The 25,172-nt window shown below is 37.3% G+C and overlaps 1 protein-coding gene across 2 annotated transcripts in view; it reads right to left on the reverse strand.

Moving 5' to 3' along the window:
- LOC102218276 (opsin-5-like) overlaps positions 1-9,972 on the reverse strand; it is a 58,211-nt gene extending 48,239 nt beyond the window's left edge. For both annotated transcript variants that reach the window (XM_014469751.2, XM_023330969.1), the window contains exon 1: positions 9,665-9,972. The gene's annotated coding sequence lies outside the window, so the exon portion shown is untranslated. The remainder of the gene's footprint in view (positions 1-9,664) is intronic.
- Positions 9,973-25,172: the final 15,200 nt, after the last annotated feature.

Here is a 25,172-nt window from a genome sequence, read left to right on the forward strand (position 1 = left end):
CACAGCTGCAGCTGGGAAATAAAGTATGTTGAGCTAAACAGTTCTCTTGCTCCAGACTGAAACTGTTAGCTATTAATCTTGCTACACATTTTTCATTCATAAATGGTTTCCCCATAAATATTAAGATGCAATGATGCAGCCAGTTTTCAATGTGAGATAAGAGCAACAAGTGATTCAAGCAAAAACATTTCCATAGATCACAAACAGCGGCCCTAAAGATATTTTCTTTTGAAAAGTATATTTTAAATCAATTTTCATTTTCACTCAGTGAAACAATCCGTGACATTTTATGCTTTGGTTTTAGACTTTTGACTTTTCATTTGAGTGCAGTTCCTGTTTTATTTTAATATTCTACTTTCTCTGTGTGTTGTTGGTTTATGTTTTCCTTGATCTATCTTCTCACTTTTAGTAAATATTTATTTCTCACCTTTGGCTTTGGTCATGTTTTGTTTAGTCCAACAATCCTATTTAATAAATTTGGAATATTTTATTTTAGTAACTCAATTCACTGAGTCCAGCTCATTATACAGATTAATTACACACAGAAGGTTTTTTTTTTTGTTGTTGTTGTTGTTTTTGAGTCAGTATTTTAAATAATCATGATGATTTTCTGCTTACAACAAATGAAAACACAACATTTAAAATTACAACATTACATCAGACCAATAAAATCATATGTATGCCAAAATGGGGCCTGAAAATCATGTTTAATACCTGCTTAAAGCTTGTTATTTTTAAAAGGTTCTTTTAATCTTACTGATGAATAGAAATATCCTTTGTTGTCCCACAACAGGGAAATTTCTGAATATTACACATTGTAATTTATTGAATGACCTAGCCTTGGAAAAAGTGGGGCAGCCTTTCTTCATGCAGATTTGAGCGTGGCAACACACACTGACATTTGGCTGTTTGGAGCCTTTGGCCTGCCTCCCTCCTGTGGAAAGCCCATTGGACCAGCTGTGGGACACGGCACCAATCACGGCAGAGGATTAGACCCTGCACCTTCAAAAGGCTCCGAGGGAAACATATTCATGGGACAGCCTTGGACTGAATTTGGAGCTTGTCCCTTGTTGCTTATTAAGGTCTGTGTGTAGTGAGGCTTGTTGAGACTTTGTGGTCTGACTGTCAAAACTTTGGTTGTGCTAAAGCTAAAGCCTGAATAGCCTGAATGAGTCGGCTCATAACATCTGTTTTGGGATCTTCTTGAGCAGGATTTTGCAGCTTCACAATTCAAATAGGCTGTATTTAGTTTTGGTGTAGCTAAATAAAACTTTAGAGTCCCTGATTTAAAAAAAAATACAATAATCCAAATTTTAAGAAGTATATTGTAAGAAAATCAAAATTTTAAAGAACCACCACTTTATATGTATTTGTATGGTTTAAGAACAACATAAAACTTTTACAAAAAGAGGATGTATACATTTTCTTCTATGGTAAACATATTTAGGGAAAATTATGTACAAAAAAATGTAAGAAATGTTGCTTCAAAATGTCATAGATGGTGATGTTATGGGGAGGAAGAATTTCTGGTAGCAGTCAGTCTTGCAACCAATCTCAAGAGTCCTCTGACTGAAGACATTATTGCACACTTCAAAGTGCTTTATGATGTAAAGCACTTTGAAATGCTTTGTAGCGGAAATGTGCTATACAAATAACATTTCATTGATTTTGATTGATTATGACATGCTAACTGCTCAAAGTCCAGGCAGCAGACCGATAGTCCTTCTGGATCAAAATCCAGAAGGAATAGACAGTATAAACATGCAATGACTCAACCAAAACATTATGAACAAAAGTCTAGAGAAAACATATCAGAAATAACGTAACAGAGCTGCTCCAACACGCTGCCACAAGATGACAAGAAAATTACATTTACTGTACTTAGAGCAGCTAACACAAAAGTTGGATTTCCTCCTCTCATATGATCTTCTATGACTTGCTATAAGTAATATTCTGTGATAAAGTCAGGTATTTCAAAGAAAAGAATAAAGCAATAAAGTCCCACCTTCTGATGGGCCTTTTTTTTAACAATTTTTTGAAGAAGTTAACTCTCCAACTTCTAATCTTTGTAAATCTCTGCCAAAACTCTTCTTGCTGTTTCATACTTTACACAAGATATTATGAACTTATTTCTTTTGTGTACACCATCAACATTCATTAGTGCATGTTTTTCTATGACGAAATTGCCACCATTCATTAATAGTTGCCTTCAAATTGTTGCATCCTTCAAGTGTTGTTGCCATAGTTTCATAATTTTTTTCCTTACTCTGCATTTTCCCTCAGACTTTCGTCATTTGATCTGAATATCTAAGGGATTTTTGCTTACAGCCCCATTTTGATATTTTATCTGTCTTTTCATAAAGAATACTCAGAAGTTGTAAATCAGAAATACTGTATGTCCTTTCTACTGGTGCAATTTGACATGACATGGATAAGATTTCTTAGACTCTAATGCGTAAATAGGCGTGTGTGGGTGTGTGTGTGTGTATTATATATGTATTAGTGTATACAGACATAAATTTTGTTCAGTTACATAGTATTAATTCCTTGCAAAGTCTTCTTATTCTAGTTGAGAGTGCTGCTAAGAAAGGGTGTCAGAAAGCTATTAAAGAACTGGAGGAGGAGGCACAGAGCTTTGGGCTGTAGCTGAAGAGGAACAATAGTAGTTGGGGAACAAATAAGCAGGGAGTGGTAGGTAGAGATCCCAGCCATCTCTCTTTCACCAGGAGATGTAGTGGGGTTAAAGGAGCAAAGCATTAATGACTAGTGGTCCCCCGCTGATGACCACGTATGCCTAGTGAGGTGTTCAAGGGGGCACACTTCATCGTATTTGTATCTCCTAATAAAATCTTTTGCTTATTACTCTACACATGCTGTAGGCATGTGGTAAAAGCGCCTCAACTGTTCTTCCCACATTGAGGCGTTTTAATGTCATGAGATCTCTGAATGAGATGTTACACCAATATTTCTTACTAAGTGAATGTTCACTTGGTTATAAACAGTAGTGTCAGATTTCTGATAACATAGTGAAAACATGCATATTATGTTGGTGTTATTTAACTGTACAATTACTGAGCAGGATTTTGCATTTTAAATTTCTATCACAGCAAATATTGCAGCTTTAATTTCAGATTGTTTTGGTACAATAAGCTGTCCAAAGTACAACAACTCCCCTCCCGGCTGTACGCTGGGCTCTTCCAGCCAACACAGATAATGTGCATCTTCTTTAATTGTTTTTACAAGATACGTCCTGCAGCGAAGCACTTCTTTTAACAACATGGTATTTTCAATTACTTGAGAAAAGGAAAAGCGCTGGATCCCACTGAGCTGCAGCAGCGCGGCACTCGCTGTTCAGTGATCAGTGCTTTCACTTTGATTATGTAATGTTAACTAAAGAGCCAAATTAATTTGTATTTTCACTGTATTGTTCTAGCACCCTGTGTGGAAGCAGACAGGATTTTCCCTCATGCCGATATCGTTACAGGGTTAATGAATGTTACACAGCTGGGACAAATGATATGGTGAAAGCGTCGCACATAGCAGTTCACTGGTTAAAAACTGGATCCAGTTCGGATAAACTGCACATAGACGGAGAATGCATCACCCGTTATTAAAATGCTGCTGATGTTGAGTCCCGCTGTATACTCCAGACTCCAGTTTGAATATTATTTATAAATTAAACATTTATGGTTGATGCATTTTACTAAATATTTTTGACAAGGTATTTAATCCCAATACCTTGTTTAATCCCAACATGTTTCCTACTTGTAAAAAAAGAAAAGGAAATATGTAAGCAAATTTCTGAATTCATCCATAGTAATGAATTTATTGTGCTTCTACAGCAGTAAATGTGAATTTAAAAAAAAAAAAAAAAATATATATATATATATATATATATATATATATATATATATATATATATATATATATATATATATATATATATATATATATATATATGGATCTATAAGAAATTTCCATAACCTATATGGAAAAAATGGCAAAAAAAAGTTTAATTCTGGCTGAAGCTGCCTCTGCAAGATATATTTACACAGTTATATGTTTGTACAAAACTGCAGCACACTCCCTACATACACAGTGGTGAACAGAATATAACCAGAATACTGACAGGAAAACAAAAGCACAAACATCTCTTGCCAAACCCTGAGGTCTCAGTAGAAGATGATAAATTACAGCATCATCAACGTTAAGGGGAAAAACACTGATAATGTTTCAATGGCAGCTTTGTGCTTGACCTCATATTCAACCACACCGTGTGGGAAAAAGAGATCATGGAAGAATGAAATGAAATCATAATGATTTGGTACAATCAGGTTTGTGAATAGACTGTACAATTTCTTCTCCCCGTGGAGGTTAAGTGGTTTTAAAATGCAAGGCTCCTTTGTTAAACACTAGTCTTGCTTTGCGGAGGGTCCTCAGAGCAGAAGTACTGTTCCCTATTATGAAGCCACAACTGAAGACTTTGGTTGAAAAGATGGCATCCAAGTGAGACAGCTTGTCAACACAAATCTTCATAGGAATATTTGAAAAATTATCAATCATTATGTTTTCCAGTGTGTTTGATTTTAAAAGAACTTTTTCACTATTATTAAAATTTTTTCAGTAGATTATTTTAAATTGAGAGAGTTTCATTACTAATATTATTTATATGGTTTGCAAATTTGACTGTTTTGCAAGATGGGCAGACTGGAGCAAGATGGGCAAACAATAAACTATCTGCATTTGATGTGTGTTTTAAGAATTACAAAAAGCTGTTACATTTAGTTTTATGCTTGACATGTAATAAATATAGTGAACCAAACTAAATTTTAGAATATTTTTTGGCTACCAATGACCTTTGTTCATTAGTAGCTCAACAGGAAGCGGGGAAGAAAGAAATAAAGAAGACATGCAGCTAATGGCACTGGACTGGGAATTGAACCAGGGACTTCTGCATTGAGTTCTGTAGCCTCTGTAAAAGATGCCCTTTCTATAACACTGAGATACCTGGTATCCCACAATCAAACTCTTTATTTTCAGTTTACAGAGAAAAACTACTTAACTCCACCTGCATTTTCTTTCAGTAAGAACCGGAAACTGAACAAAAGTTCACAGCAATAGATTGAATCAAGCAGCAGTAAGATGATAGGGTCAGAGTTTGGCCTAAAGAAACACATTAAGTCTGTGTTTTGTCGACAGTTCAGGCTGCAGGTGGAGGTAAAATAGTTTGAAGAATATTTTTTGGAACCCCTTTGGCCCCACTAAGTGTTGTTTAAATGCCATAGCCTAAAAAGAAAATCATTGCAGACTGTGTCCATTATTTAAATGACCACCATGTTCCCATTTTCTGACATCTCCTTCCAGAAGAATGGTACAAGTCGCAAAGCTCAAATTATCTCAAACTAGTTTCATAAAACCTCTTAAATGGCAATGCCCTTCTGTTACCATCTTGTCTATAATAGTTGCAATAGCTCATTTTATGTTATACTCCACAAATTATACTATATGTTCTTGTGAGGTTCATTTGTCAAGCTGAAAGTACTTTTTGAAAATAACAAGCATAAAGCAGGTATTGAATTACATTTTCATTAGTCTTATATTTCTGCATTAAAATGCTTTCATTGGTCTGATGTAATGTTCTAATCTTAAATGTTGCATTTTCATCAGCTGTAAGTGGAAAATTATCATAATTAAGGCTTGAAAACACCCGTCTACAATTAATCTAAATAAAGTACTTCACTTAGTAACTGAAATAAATACATTTTTCAATAAAATTCTACTTTATTGAAAATCTACACAGCTTTAACTGTATGACCCCTCATAGTTTAATTAACCTAGTTTTATGCCTGCGTGGAGCACTATCACACTACGTTCTTATCAAGGCACGTTAAATTGTTCTTTTTAGAGATTGAGAGGGATCGGTTTTATTTTCACAAACGATGTGAGTTCTCTGATTATCTCATCTACAGTACATGCTTTGTGTAAAAAGGTAATTTAAACACCCAATGGCTGCCATAAGTGTAGAGAAACATAGTAAGTAAAGTGATCAAATATCCAAATGCAAAATCTTTAATCACACCTGTCTAGTATTTACTTTAGTAACATGTCACATTGAATAGTTCATTCCTAACAATTTTTCTGAGACTTGATGCTTATTAAAATGTCTTTGCTTAGGTTTACTTTATAGCCTTTGCTGCTATTTTTAATGAAGTAGTGCAAATCTGTGACTATTGGGACTAAAAAACAATACATGCAATGCAGCTACTGGGATAAAAAGATGTCCACGACAACCCCGGGTTTGGAGGGTTTTACTATGTAACTGTGGCATTGATTCTAATTTTAGACCTCTTCTCTCAACTTTAAAACCATTTCCTCAATAAAAGGCGACACTTAAAGAGTATGTATTGTGCTGGTTAATATGAATGAATCTGTGAAAGTGCGAGGTACAGCTGGTTTAAACGTAGGCTGACTGCTGCTGCTCTGTGTAAAGTTGAGTATGTATTTAACAGGTAGATGCATGAGTAAGTGCCCACAAGGGAACAATGATAAACCTCCATTCATTATGCACTCCCACACTAAGTCAGTGACCTCTTCCTCTGAAATCTGCGTACAACCATGTTTTTCCATATTCTACTACAAAATAAATCAGAGCTTTACTCTTTAGTACAACGCTTTCATTTTTTCAACAAAAATAAGAATACAAGCCTTTTCCAGAATGAAAGTAAAAAGGATTTAAAAAAAATAAAGGAGCATTATCTGAAGAGATAACAGCACAGATGTGATGCATCTACCAGGCAGCAAAAACAGGATCAGCGTGTGGACTGTGTCCAATAAAACATCACCTTTCCAATTCAAAAGGGACTTCTCCTTCAGCTGCTCCATAAACCTGATTAATTGTGGGTTCAGACCTTTCAACATACTTTCAAGGCACTGGCTCTATGGTGTTAGAGTGGGTCTTTATGGGTTATGTCATAGGTTATTTATATAAAGTAAAATGCCTGTACCTACTTTATAAAAAAAAGACAGAGGCAACCACTGGGACACTTGCACCGAGCCCCGCCACACACAGATACATGCAGCCGGCTGCCAAAAAACAAGTAAGAAAAGCAAAATCACAATTTGCCAGATGAAAAGGATGCTTTCAGTTGTCCAATGTTGTATTTCTTCTTCCTTTCTTTGTAAGAAATCATTTATTTAAGAAAATATACATCTTTGTTTCCCAGGTGACAATCATGTGAATAGTTCTCAGTGAACACTGTAATATTTCACAATAAAAGGCATTGAATAATGCTATCTTCTGTAACTGCTTTGTTTAAAACAGTAATAAAACATGTATACTGCTGCAAAATCGGTCTGACGTCTTAATTGGTTATAATAATGTTATATGCATCATTAATACACTGCTTTTTTTTAAGACAGTGGGGTGAAAAAGACTGAACAAACACCAGCTAAGTTTATTCTTTTTTAAACTAAATGTAAAGATTATGCAGAATATTATCCTTTTTTCATAATTCAGTGTCCCGCCTTACCTTAATAAGACAGATGTAGGGCTCCCTTAGTTTCTACACAATGACTGTGGGAGTTCTCTTGAACAGAAATGCTTCCAATTAATCAAATTCCTTTTCTTTTCACCGAGGGAGAAGTGGAAGAATCTTCTTTTACCAGACTGATTGAATGAACTTCTCAGATAAAAGGAAAGACAAAAGATGGATCATATGATGATGTACTTGCAATATATAATGAGGCTGTTATTCAAAGTTACAGGGGACGTGTAAAACAATACGTGCAATGCATCTACTGGGATAAAACAATGTCCACGACTACCCAGGGTTTGGAGGGTTTTACCACAGTGTGTGGTGTTGAATGAATCGGTGAAAGCGCGAGGTATTTTTCTGTCCAGTTATTTTAACTCCCAATGAACATTTTCCTCCATACATGTCCAGAGGAGCATTGGGTAAAAATATAGCAAATTCAAAGCCACTGCAGGAACATTAACTGTTGGTATTGTGACATTTTCCTACTTTCTCTCAAGTTTTCATTAAAAGAAAAAAAATCTGGATGTTACAAAGGCATCTTTGACTGTTGCTTTGACGTGCAGTTTCTCAGCTGTGCTCCCACTCTGGTCCTGACCGCCACGTGACTCTAAAATAAATTTGCCGTGGAGAAATGGGTATTACAGATTTCCCCGCAGCAATAATGACAGCAGGCAACAGCTAAGCTTGGTGTCCTAATGTTGGATTTTAGACATGGCCTGACTAATTATTATTACAGCTGGCAACGTAATGCAGAATATCAAACAGCAGAATATTTTGGACGTCTGCTCTGAAAAACTTCACTTGACGTGTGTTGCTCATCCTCTTAAAATGATCACACCTCAGTCAAAATACAAAGTGTATCTGCTCCACCTATTCATGCTGTTTCTTTGATAACCCCAACACAAGTAGTTGAATTGCTTATCCTTAAAGTTAAAGAGTTTAAAGCACATCAGCACTCCATGTAATAAAGATTTCATTTAACTCTTATTAAATATGAGTGCAAAAAAGCTTGAAGGTTATTATTTTTGATTTACTGACGTCTTTACAGTTGTGTTGTGCAGTACTTTAAGAAAGTTGCCTCAAAACTGTGTAGAATATTTTGAGCTCAGACAGTCTTTTTATACAGCAAGTCTTTTATGTTGTATTTATAAAATGTGATCATGTCATTCTGAATAAAAATGGTTGCAAAAGTACTCAATGTACTCCATCAATTCTAGACTTTTCATGTAAAAATCATTATTAGGCTCTGTAGATCAAACATCAGTCATTCAAAATTAGATTATTACACCATGACTTTATGTGTTTGATAAAAAAAAGAACTAAAATCCTAGAATTTAGACCGGGTGTACTCTTTCTTTCAAAGACTCTAACTTGTTAAGGGTGACTTAGAAAGAGATCCATTCAAAAGATACAAACTGAGCATAAACATAAGACAATGATGCAGCAACAGTGTTAGTTTCTGGTAGTTAAAGCTCACGTTACAGAGACATGTATATTTAGGCAGCTGCTTTAGGAGGTTGGGGGGCATCTGTTTGTGCTGCAGAGATTCCAGTTGTGAACATGTTCATTGCAAAATCTAACAAACTAGAGTGACAAAAAGGGATTCAGCACGTGCATTAATTTGTTTTTCTTAAACTTTCTATAGATTTTTAAAGCAAGTCTCTCAGAGCAATAAAACTCCAAGGGACAGGGCTTTAACTCAATCAATTTCTCCTGCACAACAGATTTAAGATCTGGCTCAGTCGACCTATACTGAGTGCGTGTGCAATAGATAGTAGGGCCAACACATTCATTACGGCTCATCTAAACATCACAATTTATTGAAGTCCTGCAGGAGACAGACATGATGTGGAGCTAATAATATCATTTGCATTAAATGTGAAAGCACAAGAACCAGCAATATGTAGAGTAACTCTGAGGTCAGTGATTAATATTCATTACGAATCGCTGAAAACAGTGACAGCTTGACCTAACTACTGCCCTGTTTCTTGTTGACAAAAAATGCATACAGAGTAAACTTCTCACTAGTTTTAGAGCAGTTTCCTGAATTAATATGTAAATGTATGACTGACTAGGTCAGATGCTGTTTGAACACCAGTTAGAGTCAGACAAAGTCTTCATTCCCTTACCTTAATGAGAGGGTATACCAGAGTTGGCAGGGGTTCATGGGTGTTGAGTCAGGTCCAAGCTGGTCAAACCTTCGCTCATGTGTGCCAGTGACGGAGCCAGCAGAGGTTAATGCAAGCTGAACGCATAGCCACAGGGAAACTCTGGTGTGTGTGCTGCAAAAGGATCCAGTCTCCAGTCAGCAGCAGCAGCAGCCCGTCAGCTCAGGGAGATCCGACAGGCGGTGGTTAGAAGCAGACTCGACTCTGATGCTCCCTTACTCCTCTTTCCCCCTTGCCTGTTTCTCTCTCAGTCTTCAGCTCCCACTCTCACCCCAGTCCCTTCTCTGCCGCTCTGCTCTCGCTCTCCACTTAAATCTCCTTCCAGCACATGAATTCTCCACACTGCATCTCCTCCCTCTCTCACAGGAACAGACCTAGGTACACAGCACTGTCAGTCTCAGCACTTCATGCTCCGCACTTTTTTGCTTCACACCTCATGCCCTCTTTGTTGCCCACTGCTGTGATTCCAAAAACTGTTGTTTTTTTTTATTATTTCTCTCATTTATAATAAGATTTAATTTCTATTATGAGGTTTCAGTGAGTATTGTGCTGCATATGGGGCACTACAAAACACTGAGGAGGCAAAGATTCAGAATGAAAGATGCAAGGAGAGAACGTTGGGATAGAAAGACGCCCGGGCGGGTTCTCTGCATGGAGGGATTGAGACTTTGAAGTGCAAAACGTCATTGTTAATCTTTGCCAACAAGCACAGTTTATTGCCACCAGCAAAGGCAGCGCTGCATGTGCCGTCGCTCTGCAGATTATCTGAATCTACCGGTAAATTTACTACTGGTAAATAATATAAATTGAATCTGTGTCGGAAGACCTAATGCAAGCAACAATAATAATGATAAAGAAAGAAACAGAAAGGCAGATAATGGAATGAAGACGTGTGTTACATCAAAGAATTAATACACCCCATATATTCTGTTCTGTTCTGTCCAGCCGAGGACACAACTGTAAAATATGAAACCTATCACTACAAAGCTGTTTGGAAAGAACGCAGCATGTTCCCATCTAGTTATCTGCAGGCTGTCTATGTTGTCTTTGCATTTAACTCCTGTCCACCTGTTCAGTCTTGGCGGCAATATTTTGATTCTCCCAGAATCATCAGTAAACATAGACAGCAGCATCAGAGTCGTACCTGGTGAACGGCCAAACAGCATCCTGACATCTGGTGTCTGCATTTTACACAAAAGAACAAAGAAAATAAGATGCAACAAGTTTGAAATTCATAAAAATAAGAAGACCGCTGCATTTGGTGGGGAATACATAAAACTCCTAACTTAAAGTACCCCAGACATCCCTGCCTATAAATACTCCATCTTAACTTTGGCTTTTATTTCATGAAACTCTAATGAAAATCTCTAGTTTTTGAGATTGTAACCCAATTAGAGGATTTCAGACAACATGGTTTGATGTCCTTGGGCAGAGTACTGTCCCAATTTGGCCCTGATGTTCTCATCGCTGGGAGACTCATGACTATTGACATACTAGGATTTTATTGTATCTCTTTTTATTAACATGCATTTTACTTTCAAAATGATGAGGGGAAAGAAGTTACAAAAAACTGGGCGCATTCCTTTCATTTCTTTGTGTTTGTTTAATCAGAAACTTGGAAGAACTGTCAAAATACATTCACTTGGAAAAAAACTTAAACGTGGAACTGTGTTTTATTGTCTTTTATGAGCTTTGCGTTTATCCTTTGCTACATTTTAATTAATTTATAATATTGGGACAAAATATAATTCCAACACAGAAACTGGTTTAATGGATAAAAAAAGATTTGTCCTTTTTACCTGTTTATTGATACATTTTCTGCATAAGTCCTTCTTAAACTGATCCTGTTTTATGTCATTAATTTATCATACTATTTATATACTACATATATTTAACATACTCCTATTATGTTTTTGTTTTATTTTTGTAAAGAAAAAAATCTGTTCTCTTCATAAATACAGACTGTGAAACAGTTCAATATTGTGCTCGTCCAATTTTAAGAGAGCAACTAAATTACTCTTCTTTTGTGTCAGAAAAAAGGGTTTAAAGTGCTTTTAGAAAACATTTTTGAAAGCCTCATTGAGAATTAAATGAAATATTTGAAGTTTTCTGGTTTCAAAATATGATGATTTTTCTTCTTTTTTGTAGACCTGCATACGTTGCAGGGAACTGTAACTAAATTTACTTAAACTGCATGAATCATAGATCACCGCAATATTTGATTTTTAAATAATAAATGCCAGAAAACCTTCTAATCATCACAAATATCAAGAATTGGTCATTCTCACCAGTCCGATATCATAATGAATAGCACCGATAACATGTTTGATGGTGGGGGTGTTTTTGTTGTTTTTTTTTAAATCGGGCGCTCCCACTCCTGCATGAGACCAGCACGGAGTTTAAGTGGCGAAAGCACTGGAAATAAATCATTTTAAAATTCCATCATGGAGATGATTGAGAGAGATTGTAGGTATTCATCCAGCCTAGCAGACTGTGATGTGTTCTGACTTTGACATTATAGGAACCTACACAAACTTTGTGTAAATGAATTTAATGGTTCAGTTGTTGAAAAAGCCATTCCAGCCTACTTTTTGATCAAATTAATCAGTTCCTGAGTTTCATCCAGATATTTAAAAATTAAACACAAAACAAATTAATGGCAATGTTAGGAGCTTCGTAACATATTCATAGACTATGATTAATAATGCATCGTCTTTGTAAGTGACCATGCAGGTTGTACAAGTTCAGTCTGATCTTTCCTGATGCTTATTCGAAGACATGCATTCTTTATCGCATGTCAGTACAACATCAGGTATTTTGTGTTAATATTACATTGTTTGTGCTTCATGAATTTCATCTTTAAATCAACTTTATGTCGACACTTCGGTTGCTATAAGGACATAAAATTGTTAGTTGAGCTCTGGATATGCTCATTCCTGGAAATTCTCTCTCACTGAGTCCCTCTTACTTCATGCTTTCTTTGTCTTATTCATGAGTTGAGGAAAAGCAACCCTTCCAATATGTGGGTCACTATACTCTGTGCTTTGCTGTATTAAAGCCAGGGAAATTAAGAGTTTTAGGAATAAAGAAACTCAATGAGGCAATAGAGACTCATAGTGGCTGATATGGGCCACTTATATGTTACTGTTCTGATTCTGAACACCAGCATATGCCCTGTTTACTGCTTCAAAAAGGTGTCATAACGGAGTGGGATTTCAGAGCTAAGAAAAAAATATTGTATGTTGACAGCATTGCTTTACGAGCTATTATGATAAATTAACTATTTGAGGTGATGGATTGTCAGCTCCATATTTGAGAGAGAAAGAGAATATGGGTGTAATCAGCATAGTGGTTAAATTAGTTAAAACATTTATATTCACCTGTTCAACTGTTCAATCTGAGTCCGGTTCTGCTGTTGAAAGGAAGGTTGAACGATTTCCATGTTCAGCTTGTTGACAGATAAAATACTTTCCAAATAAATATCTGGAAAAAAATACAGAAACATATCATCTTCATTGCTGTTGCACAAATTTAGAGTGTCCAAAATTTCTACCACAAACAGGTGTTGACATTTAATATTCACATGTTGGAGTCAAGCCATTAAGAACTGGTCTGCAGAGAACAAAGAGACCTCTATAAAAAGAAACATTTTCCCAAATGCACTGTGACATCATTGGTTACTATATATTTTTTCTAATTTATTCATTTTTACTGTTATACCTTTGGTGGTTTATTGGTTTTCATTCTTCTTTCATTTTTCTCTAGTAGTGTAGCTGATTGTTACTAGCTTAGCGAGTTTGTCGATTAACATATTTTAACTGATGGCAGGGATCTGGGTTTGTTGTGTGTGTGTGGTGTGTTTACACTGGAGGCCAGGACTCAGCAGTTTGCTCCTGCACACCCCCTCTTAACTAGTCCATCAGCAGGATGGACTAGTTAAGTCATCATTTTTGCCAATCATTTTTGATGCCTCAGTGTCAACCTTAGTGGCATCTCTAGCTCTCTGCGTCTCTGGTTAATTCTCCTAATGTTGTTTCAAGCCTCTTGTTAACTCTGTTTCTGCTCCAGATGTAACCTCTGGAGCTACTTCCTAGATTTCTGTCTTTGAGACGCCTCCGAAGCGCCCTCTCCACTGTCAGCTCTCCCTCTAGTCAGATAATATCTGGCTTGGTTCAAGCCAAGCTGGATGTGTCTCTATTGGCAGCGTGTTCCTCACTTTTGCGTGTGTGAATCTGTGAACAGGCCATGATCATGCGAGAGGTGTGGTCAATGCACACGCAATGCACACTCAGAACACATGAGCTTTTTTTGAAAAGGAAAAAAAACTCCAAAGAAGCATATGTACATCACTGCAAACTAATGTAGCGTCAGTGTTTCACAGTGGGCGACGCAAAATCGTAACTCGCTTTGACAGACTGTTGATCAGAGCTGCACTGTTCCTTGCGTCTTCATTGTGTGACCATGTGCTGCTTCCAGGGCTGTGAAATCATTCTGCTCCAAAAGTTGCATGTGCTCCCAGCGCTCCATGATTACATCCTCCACACTGAGCAGCTCTGTGATTGCAGACGCCATGTCTGCTGGTTCACAGTGTTTGACATGTTGTTGTTTAAGGAGCTTGTAAGGACCGGCCTTCCATCAGGCAGTGATGTAAATTTTCTGATAATCAGGTGGTTCCCTTTCTTTGTAATTTTAATAACCATGTTCTCTGCTATGCTACAGCTCCAGAGAATACCGTGAATACTCAGGCTGGTAAGCATGGCCACCGATAATGGCAGTGATAAGGAGATTTATTAATAAATCTTATTTTGATATGACACACTGTTCCAATTTAGAACAAATCAAAAAACACAGAATGCATTATGTCACTATTTTGTTCAAGGGTCAAAGAAAAGGAAATGAACGTTGAGACTCTCGGCAAATCCAAGAGTAAACAAACAAATAGACACATCGTTTTTTAATATCCACCAGTTACGTAAACACAGGCCTTCCCATCAGCTTAAGAAAGAAGACAGTCTTTTGACATCTCCGGCACAGCAGCTGTGTGACCTTGGACAATGATTCATGAGTTCAAAAAGACGACAACTTCTCAGAAAACCTTTGTTACCAGGTTCCTATTTCCCTCAGTAAATAAGCCAATGTTTTTTGTCACCACAGCAGAAAAAAAAGATTTTCTGTAATGTTAGGATGTTTCTCTGCCATTAGCACAGCTGCAGCATACATGAGCATGATTGACAGTGCTGAGACAGTCCTAGCTCTGATTGGTGATTTCTGACCTGGGAGCGGTGCATTTTTGCAGATGGCGGTAGGACCACAGGCAGGAGACAGAGGAGCTAGAATTTTTTTCTCACAGAGTATCTGTTTCATATTATAACACCATGACATACTTTTTAAAAAATCACCTACTGTAGCAGCTTTAAAGCATGACTATGATAAGCAAGGTGAAAACATGGAAAAAAAAATATGTTCATCCTCAATCTATTTGCATAAAGCAGAGGAAGAAATTACTAACTTCAATAAACAGAGACTTGAGAGCCTCTCTGTGCTCTGAAGAGATGAGCTTTTCTTTTTGATTTAAAGATGAAACTCAATCCACATGCTTCAGTTATGGCAGTGATGAATTTGCATGTCCATTCCAGTCAAATCCCTCAGAAGCAGCTTATCTACTCAGCCAACAGAAACGAAGTGATTAATGACTAATTGAGTTTTACAACTTGACAAAGCAAAGACAGTGACCTTGGGCAGGAGTAAACAAACTGCGTACATTTGCTCCAGGTTTGTTCAAAAAGCCACTAATCGCTCCAAAATTATTTCTGCAAATACAAGACCTCATTTACATGAAAGACACAGCAAATCTTTGTCTTTGCAATTTATTTTTATTTTTTTTAAAACACTTACATGGTGCATTGTGTGACTTGGCAGTACACAGCAGTGTGTCAGTTTAACAGTCAGATAGAAAATGTGTTCTCATCCATCTTTGCTAAAAGTCAAGGTGTTTCTCAATTTCGCGATCTCTTCAAAAATAGGATGAATGAGTATTGTGTTCAACAGTTATTCCAAACTTCTGTGCAATCTTTTATTTAAGATATTCTATTACTTATTTTATAAACTGTGCAAGACATGGAAAGACCCATTCATAATGTTGCTAATTTGAATTCTGTAATAATTTTTCTTCTGTGCATTCTTTATTTTGTTATATGTGCTTCTCTTACCTACTTGTTCAGAAACTGCATTACATGTATGGCTGCTTGCTCTCTTTATGCTACCTGTTTCACTATTCTTTCATGGTGGAATGGCTTTACTGGCATCACTCTATCACATAAATTGCTAATTTTGCACCTGCATCGTCAACCGGTGTTGCAAACACCATTTCATCTTCTAGAGTTGTAAAGCAACCTTAAAATCTCAAGGCAAAGCACCTGGCAAATATTCAAAAAGCAAAGAGAAAATTCCCATTTCAATTTTTTAGATTGACTTAATCTATTCTTTGACTCAGATTCATTTTCTGTCTATCTTTTCACCGTCATACCGAGTATGACGGTGAAAAGATAGACAGAAAAGGAACGCTGGCAAGGCACTTTAAACAAACTCTGTGGTAGCTGGCCAAAAACAATACCTCATCGATGATCTCAAGATTTTTATTACAGCTGGATGAAAAGGTCAAAAATTTAATCAATTCTTACAAACAATTTGCAGTTTACAGCTTTAAAAAAAACCCATTCTGTTTCAAAATGTATTAGAATGACTGAAAAAACTGCAGCTTGTTTGATTCGTGCCCAGACAGCATATTTTACACGTAGGTGAATGTGTGCCTCGGCACTGGAAAGGTGCTGCAAAAATAAGGATGATTAATGACAAAGACAAATGTGCAGAACTGGTAATTTAATCTAATTGGTGATTTAATTAATTACTACATTTTACTGAATATAAAAATTGTCTTCTATATTAGATAATTAAGCAATAATCCCTATAGGAATCTGTTAAGGGTTTCCAAGTTTAATCCCTTTCATCATATGGTTTAGCCTGAGTTCAAACTTTACGATTCTGAGAATGAAATGTGGAAAGAGCAACGGCGGCACACCTGCCAGGTAATTCAAAGCTATTGAGTTATGCTGTTATGCTTCCAGTGACTGATGTACTGCCCAGCTATCAAGCCAAGAGCCAACCAAATAAGTACGTCTGGTTTGCTGAACAATTATCTGGATATATCGGTTTTCCACCTACATTCTTTTGAAACCTTTCTGTTTGCCGTCCTCTGCTGATTTTCATTTAATATGTGGATGTATTAAGACTAAACAGAACCAGAAATCTGTACAAGAAATTTCTGTCTCTCTCTATCTGTCTCCGTTTCTTTCTCTCTCTGTCTCTCTCACTCTCTCAATAAGAGAGACATCTCTAAGTATCAAATGCAAAGACAATCTGACATTGTGGTTGTAGCAACTGTCTAATGCAGTGTTTTAGCATTATTATTTTTTTCTAAGACATTCAGTGATTTAATTTAATAAGACATGTCCTCATTCAAAGTTTTAACAATTCAGCAATCAATGTATGAAGTCAATAGATTTAAATTATTTCAAAGGTTTTTGACTTTCTAAATGAGCAATATACGATTATCTAAGAACTATTTTATAATTTACTGGCAGGCTACATATTCAGATGAACCACATACAGTTAGGGCCAGAAATATTTGGACAGTCACACAAGTTTTGTTATTCTAGCTGTTTACAAAAACATGTTCAGAAATACAATTATATATATAATATGGGCTGAAAGTGCACACTCCCAGCTGCAATATGAGAGTTTCCACATCCAAATCGGAGAAAGGGTTTAGGAATCATAGCTCTGTAATGCATAGCCTCCTCTTTTTCAAGGGACCAAAAGTAATTGGACAATGGACTCTAAGGGCTGCAATTAACTCAGAAGGCGTCTCCCTCGTTAACCTGTAATCAATTAAGCAGTTAAAAGGTCTGGGGTTGATTCCAGGTGTGTGGTTTTGCATTTGGAAGCTGTTGCTGTGACCAGACAACATGCGGTCAAAGGAACTCTCAATTGAGGTGAAGCAGAACATCCTGAGGCTGAAAAAAAAGAAAAAATCCATCAGAGAGATAGCAGACATGCTTGGAGTAGCAAAATCAACAGTCTGGTACATTCTGAGAAAAAAGGAATTCACTGGTGAGCTTGGGAACTCAAAAAGGCCTGGGCGTCCACGGAAGACAACGGTGGTGGATGATCGCCGCATACATTCTTTGGTGAAGAAGAACCCGTTCACAACATCAACTGAAGTCCAGAACACTCTCAGGGAAGTAGGTGTATCTGTCTCTAAGTCAACAGTAAAGAGAAGACTCCATGAAAGTAAATACAAAGGGTTCACATCTAGATGCAAACCATTCATCAATTCCAAAAATAGACAGGCCAGAGTTAAATTTGCCGAAAAACACCTCAAGAAGCCAGCCCAGTTCTGGAAAAGTATTCTATGGACAGATGAGACAAAGATCAACCTGTACCAGAATGATGGGAAGAAAAAAGTTTGGAGAAGAAAGGGAACGGCACATGATCCAAAGCACACCACATCCTCTGTAAAACATGGTGGAGGCAACGTGATGGCATGGGCATGCATGGCTTTCAATGGCACTGGGTCACTTGTGTTTATTGATGACATAACAGCAGACAAGAGTAGCCGGATGAATTCTGAAGTGTACCGGGATATACTTTCAGCCCAGATTCAGCCAAATGCTGCAAAGTTGATCGGACGGTGCTTCACAGTACAGATGGACAATGACCCCAAGCATACAGCCACAGCTACCCAGGAGTTCATGAGTGCAAAAAAGTGGAACATTCTGCAATGGCCAAGTCAATCACCAGATCTTAACCCAATTGAGCATGCATTTCACTTGCTCAAATCCAGACTTCGGACGGAAAGACCCACAAACAAGCAAGACCTGAAGGCTGCGGCTGTAAAGGCCTGGCAAAGTATTAAGAAGGAGGAAACCCAGCGTTTGGTGATGTCCATGGGTTCCAGACTTAAGGCAGTGATTGCCTCCAAAGGATTCGCAACAAAAAATGGAAAAAAAACTATTTTGTTTGGGTTATGTTTATTTGTCCAATTACTTTTGAGCTCCTAAAATGTGGAGTGTTTGTAAAGAAATGTGTACAATTCCTACATTTTCTATCAGATATTTTTGTTCAACCCTTTAAATTAAACGTTACAATCTGCACTTGAATTCTGTTGTAGAGGTTTCATTTCAAATTCAATGCGGTGGCATGCAGAACCCAACTCACGAAAATTGTGTTACTGTCCAAATATTTCTGGCCCTAACTGTAAAAGAATAAGAGTCTCTTTCTACGAGGTCCATGACTAAAATGTCAGTTTCTCTCTTTACCTCCGTTCAATGACATCCTTTTTATCCTTTTTGTTAATTATGACTTTAGCTAAAGAAAGCAAAAAATAAAAATAATATATGTATATGGTTATTTAATTACATTCACTATGATTGATTTGACTTGTGTAAACAAGAAGCTTTAGATATAAAATTGTGTCAAAGGGTAGATTTAGAAAAAGACTTTTGATCATTTACAGTAATATGATTGTGCATACTCATAATTGTAGCATACAAACTGCCAATTTCACTTTTAAAGAACAAGTCAAAATGCCTCCAAAGTCAAAAGACAAGCTTAGACCATCCTTTATAAGTCCTTGAGATCTACTGATTCAGACTGCTTTAAAAGAAAGTCAGGCGTTAAGGTGATGTTTTAAAATCTTTTCAGCTTCAGTGATAGTAAGTGTGCAAATCAATACAAAGTAAACACAGTGACACAGTTTGCTAAATTAAACACATTTAAAGGGACCAGTGGTAATGTGTGCAGGATGAAGGATGCACATAATAACTACTGTATATCTCCAGCCTATAGAGGCCCTGATTATAACGCAACTTTTTTGTTGTTTATCTTGAGTATCCACATGGATTTGGCATCTCGGGAGGTCAGAAAAAATTTGCGAGACTGGGTTCTGGAGAGGAAAACTTTCAGAACACCAGTTTCATGTTTCCGTGTGGCCATGTAAGCTGCGTCTTTTTTAAAACTATGACGTTGAAGCTCCATCTCTCTATATTCCCTCTCACAAATAACAAACATGGCACCCTTTGGTGTTTTTTATGTCATTCTCTGGGAGTGTTACGGTGCCGCCGATTGACGTGGCAAACCTTTCTGTAGGGCTTCATCTTGTTGTTGGACGCACATTTTTTTCTTGTTTACAAAAACAAACAGTTCTCATCTTTGTGTGTGCAGGACCTAAGTGATCCCGGCTTTACTCATCTTAGCTTAACATGCAACGATGCTGAGAACCTTTCTTTATGGTTCTTGACTCTTGAATCCTAATGTGGAGGTTCTCTTCTTCATCCCAGCCATCTCTCATCCCTGCAGGTACCATTCAGCAACAAGGTCACATTCCAGCAGGACAGACAGAGATACGAGTCTTGGCATGCAAACAGGTAACAGAAGTTGGCATGGAACGGCCTAGGGACAGAACCTTTCAGATGATCTGTAGATATTGCTGTAGTTAATGATGTGAGTGAGTAATGAGCTACTATTGCTCCAAGTTACCTCTCACACCACTGAAGTACAACCTCTGTAATTAAACATGGGATTAGATCAAATGATGAGTCATTTAATGCAGAGCGGGGGGGTCAAAATACATTTAGCAAATTAATAATGTTTCCAGTGTTGCTTTAGCAGTGGATGTTGCTATAAAGTCTCATTAAGCTTTTTGGGATTAAAGTATTCATGACATGATATGTGGTTGTTTCCAAGGACTTTTTTTGGAGGCACTAACTGACTAGTGCTATCTACAAGGACTGCTTCGCTTGGATCTAGAACTTCATTAGTGCCTGTGGGTGGCTTGCTGCAGGTCAGGGCATCGATGGGTGGATGTTCTCTGTTCAAGGAAGGCGGTTATTAATTTTGTAATACTTTTATTCTGCCTTCTATTGTTTTGCCTTTTTTTTTTTAGCTCTTTGCCATCCCAAGATGAACTCACAAGTTGGCATTTTAGGGAAAATTGATAAGTAAACACAGCTGACATCCTAAAGAACCTAAGGGGTCAATAGTCAGCAAACATTCAAAGACAGTTCAACTGAGGGGAAACCAAAAATCCAAGTGGTATCACTTTTTTTTCCTTTAAAACATTCCATGCATTTATATTGCACTAAATAAGTTTTATTGATTACTTTTGTAAAGTAGTAATATAATGAATGAGGATAAGTAAATATAATTGTTTGTTTTCACAAGTCATTGTGTTTCCTTTGGTTTGCAGGTTTTATTTACTCTATCACAGAGAACGTTCAGAGAAGAGACTGAACTTCTAGGTTCAGTCTCTACTGTACCTAGAAATTATTACGCTTGAATCTAAGGAAATCTGCTATGATTCTGAACTGTGAGCTCCTACGTCTAAGACATTTTGCACAACCTGGATTTAGTTGTTGTAGACAAACCCAGGAACATCAGCATAGATTTGTTTTATAGTGAGGAAAGCATATTTTAGTCCATGTTGGTACATTTCCCTGTGTGGATAATAACATTGTTGTACCAGCCAAGTCTTTGGCTTGTCCTCTGGGATTGATTGTCACAATTTTAGACCAAAACGCATTCATCTTACTGATGGTTGGACATTTCTATCATGTCTATACTTTATCTGAACAGATAAACACAGCACCCTACAGCATCTGGAAATTGTCCTCCAGGATGATTTCTACTGACTATCCAATTCTGGCAAGAAAGCAGCGTGTTTAAAGTTAGGCCTTAAAAAACATCCACAGGAATGCCAACCGATTACTCGAATGTATCTGAAAACCTGTCAGAAGTTTCCAAATTAATCCAGGACATCATCATATGGGCTTTCCCTTACTGTTTCAAGAGACTTGAATCATTCTGTGAATTTCAGATTTTGAAGACATGAATAAATAAATCTCTGATATATTCTTTATCTCATTATTGTGTCAGTTAACAATTATAAATGTTGGTCATTCTAACTAACCTAAAGATTTAATATCAAACAGTGAGAAAAAAAAATTCTCTTTACTTTGTGTAGCTAAAACTTCTGGTTCCATACACCCACTTTATTCATACATGTGAACTTGAAGCCACAGAGAAGCTACAATTGAAGTTGTGTAATTGTGTTTTTCTTTCAGCCTTTCACAAATACAAAACAGCAGTTACACCCTTTCAGATTCTTAAGCACAACTTCAGAAATTGTGTTCTATGAGTCAGGAGTTTCATATTTTGTGACGTTCAGAACATTTGCTTCGGCTCAATAGGAGCAAAACTATGAATGTAAGAGGTTTTGATGTGTGACTCAGAAAACAATTTCTGGATTTGTACATAAGAATCTGCAGAACTGTTGTAGTTGTTTTGTGCTTGAGAAAAAGAAGAAAATGTATAATTACGCAACTAATACAATACAGCATAGGTGTCAAACTCTGGCCCGCGGGCCAAATTTGGCCCGCAGTGTAATTATATTTGGCCCGCGAGGCAATTTCAAATTAATATTAGAGCCGGCCCGCTGGTATTATACGGTGGCAACACTGTGACGCCGCATTCACCGCGTATACTACAAATCCCATAATGCTCTGCTGTTTTTTGGCAGGTCAGTCAGGACAGAGGCAGACACGCCTCCTCCTCTGTGTCAGTAGCACTTATGGTAGCGGACATGGATGTATTAGGAAGGTGGTGATCCGTCTTCTTGCGCACTCCTTGGGTTGAATGCCTCTCCCCCAAACCACACTGCGACCTCAAACTACAGCTGTCACTGTGTTACCCTACCAAAAAATGGCGAAAAGAAAGACAGAAAATAGAACTTTTCTGGACAGGTGGGACACAGAATATCTGTTTACATGTGTATGTGAGCAACTTTTCTCCTCAGTGAAGATGACAAAAACGTCTCACAGGAGACGTCTGACTGACAAACACCTTTGTTCGATAATGACGGTTTCCTCAGCTCAAACCCTGAGCCCCGACACTGATGAACTGGCATCCAAGAAAAGATGCCAGGTATCTGGCTTTGGCTGCATCAGAGTAGATCAGTGTGTTGCAAAATGAGCAATAAATAAGTTTTCTATGCACCTTTTCTTGTTACTCCAAGGCCTGAAGGGTTTATTCATAGTTTATTTAATGATTTATTCATAGTTGTTATGTTATTTTATTTTCAAATTTATTAGCCTGTGTACGAAGCTAATTTTGACATTTACCTCAGAAAGGAGGCATTAAATTTGTATATAAATTTTATTTAATATGCCATTTATATGTTTTATTATTATTATTTAGCAATTCAATTTTGCACACCTGCACTTTTAAGTTATATAAGCCTTGCTTGTTCAATATTTATTGTTAAATCAAGACTTGTTTGGGTCCATATTAAAAGATTCATTTGTTCAACCTTGGCCCGCGGCCTTTGAGTTTGACACCCCTGCAATACAGCATTCTCTGTGACTTCAGAGTCACAATTACAATGCACAAAGTTTTGCACCAGAAACACCTCCACAGTCTGCAGTCATTGAGGATGGACTTTTGGCCTCTCCTCCTTGCCGGCAAGCTTATTTACATAGCACCACTCAGACACAAAGCAATCCAAAGTGCATCGAAAGGCAGACCAAAAGTGAATCATAAAAGCATTGCATAAAATGTTAAAATGCGCATATTAATAGCAGAACAGAACCTAATGTTTCAAGCAGACTGTTTGATCAAATGCTGCAATAAACAACAAATATTTTCAGCACTGATTTAAAGGAACCAGCATTTTCTGTACATTTCAGAAATGTCCAGTAGGTGTTGGATCTGGAGTTTCTTCTTTACTCTATCACCATGGACTGAGAGGACACTCAGTCCATCACCCTCTCAGTATCTGGACTGAGAGGGCACAGTTTTCTGTATATGATAGAGTTGGGCTTTGGCTCGTGGTCATTCAAAACCATATCTGTGCCAGAAAAGCATTCAGTTTTGATGAATTCTACCAACTCTGCCAAGAAAAGCATTTAAATCTCCAACCAGAACCACTAAAGCTTGAGGATGGCTATTTAAGGCCTGCTTGCTAACCAAACATCAGTGGAGGAGCATTTAAACCCGATAATGTGTAATTGTGAACCTGCTTTGATCATGGAAAATTGAAACCGAGCCAAACTGACGTAGCAAAGTCTTCTTTTAAAAAAAAAAATTCTTAAAATACTTTGTTTCATGGTCATTGAGCCTGGTTAGGTTTCTAACCCTCTTGAGCCCATGGACAGTATACACGTCTTTTTTTACATGTATGATTTGCAGCGACGTAGCGGCAAGACTCCGCCTCCCCTAGTCTCACTTTCATCTTGTGCTTAAACTATGAGGGGCCGTTTAGGACAAAATTTACGTTTTGTCTCTCACACACTACCAAAAACTCTCGCATACTCCAAAAAAGTAGCCACGCACACTCCAAAAAATTACGTTTTGTCTCTCACACACTACCAAAAACTCTCGCATACTCCAAAAAAGTAGCCACGCACACTCCAAAAAATTACGTTTTGTCTCTCACACACTACCAAAAACTCTCGCATACTCCAAAAAAGTAGCCACGCACACTCCAAAAAATTACGTTTTGTCTCTCACACACTACCAAAAACTCTCGCATACTCCAAAAAAATAGCCTCGCACACTCCAAAAAATTACGTTTTGTCCCTCACACACTACCAAAAACTCACGCATACTCCAAAAAAATAGCCTCGCATACTCAAAAAAATTACGTTTTGTCTCTCACACACTACCAAAAACTCTCGCATACTCAAAAAAATTACATTTTGTCTCTCACACACTACCAAAAACTCACGCATACTCAAAAAAATAGCCACGCACACTCAAAAATTACTCACGCACATTCAAAAAATACTCAAATTGCGTATACACACACTACTAAAATGTCACACACACACACACAAACGTTAACTTTCTCGCTCACATACACTACTACCAGCTCGCTCACATACACTACTACCAGCTCGCGCACATACACACAAACGTTAACTTTCTCGCTCACATACACTGCTAACAGCTCGCACACACACAGACGTTAACTTTCTCGCTCACATACACTGCTAACAGCTCGCACACACACAGACGTTTATCTCTCACATACACAAGACTAAAGTTGAACACACACACAGTACTAAGACTCGTTTTATGTATGTGTGAGAGCGAGACTTTTTATGAATGTGTGAGAGCGAGACTCTTTTTGAATGTGTGAGAGCGACACTCTTTTTGAATGTGTGAGAGTTGTCACGGAAGAGGCGGGGCATAATTTTTGGATCAAACTGCGCATGCGTAGATCCTAAACTATAAGTTTCGATTGTTGACTCACTGTATGTTCTATTACTTAGTATATTTGTGCTTTTAAATATATATAGAACGTTTAACTTTCTTGTAGATTAAATGTGCTATAGAAATAAATGAATCTGATTGA

Source organism: Xiphophorus maculatus, chromosome 1, assembly GCF_002775205.1.
Source record: "Xiphophorus maculatus strain JP 163 A chromosome 1, X_maculatus-5.0-male, whole genome shotgun sequence".
Taxonomy (NCBI): domain Eukaryota; kingdom Metazoa; phylum Chordata; class Actinopteri; order Cyprinodontiformes; family Poeciliidae; genus Xiphophorus; species Xiphophorus maculatus.